Source organism: Colobus angolensis, unplaced genomic scaffold (assembly GCF_000951035.1).
Source record: "Colobus angolensis palliatus isolate OR3802 unplaced genomic scaffold, Cang.pa_1.0 Scaffold196, whole genome shotgun sequence".
NCBI lineage: Eukaryota > Metazoa > Chordata > Mammalia > Primates > Cercopithecidae > Colobus > Colobus angolensis.
Window position 1 is genome coordinate 7,388,187 of NW_012115110.1, and position 5,698 is coordinate 7,393,884.

The following is a 5,698-nucleotide window of genomic DNA, read 5'->3' on the forward strand; positions in this document are numbered from 1 at the left end:
AATTGAAGAGGATTATTTTGCATTGAATAAATTTACAGCCAAAAATCCTTAAAAAAAAAAAAAAAAGAGACAGGAAAACATACTTCACAATAACATCCAACAGAACTTCCCCAACCTAATAAGACAGGCCAACATTCAAATTCAGGAAATTCAGAGAATCCCAGTAAAATACTATCATGAGAAGATCAATCCCAAGACACATATCATCAGATTCTCCAAGGTCAAAATAAAGGAAAAAATGTTAAGGGTAGACAGAGAGAAAGGCCAGGTCACCTACAAGGGGAAGTCTATCAGACTAAAACTGGACCTTTCAGCAGAAACCCTACAAGCCAGAAGAGATTGGGATTCAACATTCTCAAAGAAAAGAATTTCCAACACAGAATTTCATATCCAGCCAAACTAAGTTTCATAAGTGAAGAAGAAATAAAATCCTTTTCAGATAAGCAAATACAGAGGGAATTTGTAACCACCAGACCTGCCTTGCAAGAGCTCCTGAAGAAAGCATTAAAAATACACTGAAGTACAAAGGTCAATGATACAATGAAGCAGCTCATCAACAAGTCTGCAAAATAACCAGCTAGCATCATGATGACAGGATCAATTCACACATAACAATATTAACCTTAAATGTATATGGGCTAAATGCCCCGATGATTAAAAGACACAAAATGGCAAGCTGGTTACAGAGTCAAGACCCATTGGTGTGCTATATTCAAGAGACGCATCTCATGTGCAAAGACACACATAGGCTCAAAATAAAGAGATAAAGCAAAATTTAGCAAGCAAATGGAAAGCAGAAAAAAGCAGTGGTTATAATCCTAGTTTCTGACAAAACAGACTTTAAACCAACAAAGATCAAAACAGACAAAGGGAATTATAAAAGGTAAAGGGATCAATGCAGCAAGAAGAGCTAACTATCCTAAATATATATGCACCAAATACAGGAGCACCCAGATTCATAAAACAAGTTCTTAGAGACCTACAAAGAGACTTAAGACTCCCACATAATAATATAGTGGGATGCTTTAACACTCCATTGTCAACATTAGACAGATGATCAAGACAGAAAATTAACAAGGATATTCAGGACTTGAACTCATGTCTGGATCAAGTGGACCTAAGAGATATCTACAAAACTCTCCACCCAAAAACAATAGAATATGCATTATTCTTGGTGTCATATGGCACTTACTCTAAAATAAATTACATAATTGGAAGTAAAACACTCCTCAGCAAATGCAAAAGAACTGAAATCATAACAAACAGCCACTCAGACCACAGTGCAATCAAACTAAAACTCAAGATTAAGAAACTCACTCAAAACCACACAATTACATAGAAAATTGAGCAACCTGTTTCTGAATTACTCCTAGGTAAATAATGAAATCAAGGCAGAGATCAAGAAGTTCTTTGAAACCAATGAGAACAGAGAGACAATGTAACAGAATCTCTGGAATGCAGCTAAAGCAGTATTAAGAGGGAAATTTATAGCACTAAATACTCACATCAAAAAGCTAGAATGATTTCAAATCAACACCCTAACATCACAACTAAAAGAATGGAGAACCAAGAGCAAACAAACCCTAAAGCTAGCAGAAGACAAGAAATAACCAAGATTGGAACAAAACTGAAGGAGACAGTGGATAAATGGAACATCCATTTGTTCAAATCTATTTGAACAAATGGAACACAACAAACCCTTTAGAAAATCAATGAATCCTGCTGTTTTTTTGTGAAAAAATTAAGAAAATAGCTGCTAGACTAATAAAGAAGGAAAGAGAGAAGAATTAAATAGACACAGTGATAAAGGGGATATCACCACCAACCCCACAGAAATACAACCAACCATCAGAGAATACTAAAAACATCTCTCTACAAATAAACTAGAATAATTAGAAGAAATTGATAAATTCCTGAACTCATGCACCCTCCCAAGACTGAATCATGAATAAGTTGAATCCCTGAATATACCAATAACAAGTTCTGAAACTGAGGCAAATAATCTACCAAACAAGAAAACGCCCAGGACCAGGTGAATTTACAGCTGAATTCTACCAAAAGTACAAAGAAGAACTCGTACCATTCCTTCTGAAACTATTCCAAAAAGCTAAAAAGAAAGGACATCTCCCTAACTCATTTTACGGGGCCAGCGTCATCCTGATGCCAAAACCTGGCAGAGAGAAAGAAAGGAAGGAAGGAAGGAAGGAAGGAAGGAAAGAGAAAGAGAGAGAGGGAGGGAGGGAGGGAGGGAGGGAAGGAAGGAAGGAAGGAAGGAAGGAAGGAAGGAAGGAAGGAAGGAAGGAAGGAAGGAAGGAAGGAAGGAAGGAAGGAAGGAAGGAAACAAACAAACTTCAGGCCAAAATTCCTGTTGAACATTGATGTGAAAATCCTCAATAAAATGCTGGCAAACTGAATCCAAAAGCAGCTTTTTGAAGCTTACCCACCACTGTTAAGTTGTCTTCATCCCTGTGATGCAAGGCAGGTTCCACATATGCAAATTAATAAACATAACTCATCACATAAACAGAACCAAAGACAAAAATCACATGATTATCTCAACAGACACAGAAAAGGCCTTTAATAAAATCCAACATCACTGCATGTTAAAAACTCTCAATAAACTAAATATTGGTGGAACATACCTCAAAATAATGGGAGCCATTTATGATAAACCCAGAGCCAATATCATCCTGAATGGGCAAATACTGGAAGCATTCCCCTTTAAAGCCAGCACAAGATGATAATGCCTTCTCTCACCACTCCTATTCAACACAGTATTGGAAGTTCTGGCCAGGGCAATCAGACAAGAGAAAGAAATAAAGGTATTTGAATAGAAAGAGAGGAAGTCAAACTGTCTCTGTTTGCAGATGACACAATCTTATATTTAGAAAACCTCATTGTCTCAGCCCAAAAGCTTCTTAAGCTGATAAGCAAATTCAGCAGTCTTGGGATACAAAATCAATGTGCAAAAGTCACAAGCCTTCCTATATACCAGCAATAGACAGAGAGCCAAATCATCAATGAACTCCCATTCACAATTAATACAAAGAGAATAAAATACCTAGGAACACAGGGAATACAGCTAACAAGGGAAGCAAAGGACCTCTTCAAGAACTAGAAAACACTACTCCAGGAAATCAGAGAGAACACAAACAAGTGGAAAAATATTCCATGCTCATGAACAGAAAGAATCAATATCATGAAAATGGCCATAGTACCCAAGTAATTTATAGATTCAATGCTATTCCCATTAAACCACCATTGACATTCCTCACAGAATTAGAAAAAAAAACTACTTTAAAGTTCATATGGAACCACAATAGGTCCATATAGCCAAGACAATCCTAAGCAAAAAGTACAAAGCTGCAAGCATTACATGACCCAACTTCAAACTGTATTACAAGGTTACAGTAACCAAAACAGTATGGTACTGGTAAAAAAAAAAAAAAACACATACACAAATGGAACAGAATAGAGGTCTCAGAAATAAGACCACATATCTGCAATCACCTTACTTCAACAAACATGACAAAAACAAGCAATGAAGAAAGGATTTTCTATTTAATAAATGGTGCTGGGAGAACTGGCTAGCCATATGCAGAAAATTGAAACCGAGCCCCTTCCTTATAACTTAAACAAAAATTAACTTGCGATGGATTAAAGACTTAAATGTAAAACCCAAAACTATAAAAACCTTAGAAGAAAATCTAGGCTATACTATTCAGGACATAGGCACAGGCAAAGATTTTGTGACAAAAACATCAAAAGCAATTGCAACAAAAGTGAAAATTGACAAACAGGATCTAATTCAACTAAAGAGTTTCTGCACAGCAAAAGAAACTATTATCAGAGTGAACAGACAACCTACAGAATAGCAGAAAATTTTTGCAATCTATCCATCTGATAAAGGTCTAATATCCAGAATGTACAACATGCTTAAACAAATTTACAAGAAAAAGACAAACAACCCCATTAAAAAGTGGCCAAAGGACATGAACAGACACTTCTCAAAAGACATTTATGTCGCCATCAAACATATGAAAAAAAGCTCAACACCAGTGATCATTAGAGAAATGCAAATCAAAATCACAATGAGATACCATCTCACTCCACTCAGATGGTGATTATCAAAAAGTCAAGAAATGACTGGGCGCAGTGGCTCATGGCTGTAATCCCAGCACTTTGGGAGGCCAAGGTGGGGATCACTTGAGGTCAGTAATTCAAGGTCAGCTAGGCCAACATGGTGAAACCCCATCTCTAATAAAAATACAAAAATTAGCTGGGCATGGTGGCAGGTGCCTGTGATCCCAGCTACTTGGAAGGCTGAGACAGGAGAATTGCTTGAACCCTAGCGGTGGAGGTTGCAGTGAGCTGAGATCATGCCCACTGCACTCCAGCCTAGGTAACAGAGCAAAACTGTGTCTCAAAAAATATAAATAAATTAATAAATAAATAAATAGTCTAGAAACAACAGGTGCTGGTGAGGTTGTAGAGAAATAGGAAAGCTTTTACACTGTTGGTAGGATTGTAAATTAGTTTAACCATTGTGGAACATGGTATTGTGATTCCTCAAAGATCTGGAACCAGAAATATCACTTGACTCAGCAATCCCATTACTGGGTCTATACCCAAAGGAATATAGGAATATAAACCATTCTATTTAATTATTATTCCCAAAAGAATAAAGGAATATAAATCATTCTATTAAAAAGACACATGCATGCATATGTTCATTGCAGCACTATTCACAATAGTGAAGACAATGGATCATCCCAAATGCCCATCAATGATAGACTAGATAACGAAAGTATGGTAAATATATACCATGAAATACCATGGAGCCATAAAAAGGAATGAGATCATGTCCTTTGCAGGGATATGGATGGAGCTGGAAGCCACTATCCTCAGCAAACTAACACAGGAACAGAAAATCAAACACCACATGTTCTCACTTATAAGTGGGAGCTGAACAATGAGAACGAATGAGCACAAGGAGGGAAATAATGCACACTGGGGCCTGTCAGGGGTGCAGGGGGGAGGAGAGCATCAGGAAGAACAGCTAATGTATCCTGGGCTTAATAACTAGGTGATGGGTTGATAAATGTGGCAAACCACCATGGCACACGTTTACCTGTGTAACAAACCTGCACATCCTGCACATGTATCCAGGAACATAAAATTTAAAAAATAAATAAAAATAAAAATCAGGTTAGAAGTCGAGGGGAAGTCAGGCTCAAATGAGGGGAAAACAAGATGACCAACCTGGAGAACCTGGAAGCATATATGGACTTCGTACACATCAAGAATTTGTTAACAGGAGAGTTTGAGAACCTGAAGAATGTATCTTTAATATTTAAAGGTAAGACAAAGATTCTCAGTCTTTCCAGATAAAATTGATTTTATCAGTTAGCTACTGATATGTAACAAGCTTCACCAAGCACTCATTGGCTTAAGCCATAAGCTTTTTTATTTTTCCTGAGTCTATGGGTCTGCTGGGAGATCTTCTGGTTCTGGCTGGGCTCACACAAGCATCTATGATCAGCTGTGGGTCCAGTGGGCAGCTCTGAGGCTCTGAGCCAGGCTTTCTATATACTTTGAGCAAATATCATGGAATACAAGTTTACAATACTATCTTAGTCCATTTTCGGCTGCATAACAGAATACCACAAAGTGCGTAATTTACAATGAATAGAACTTT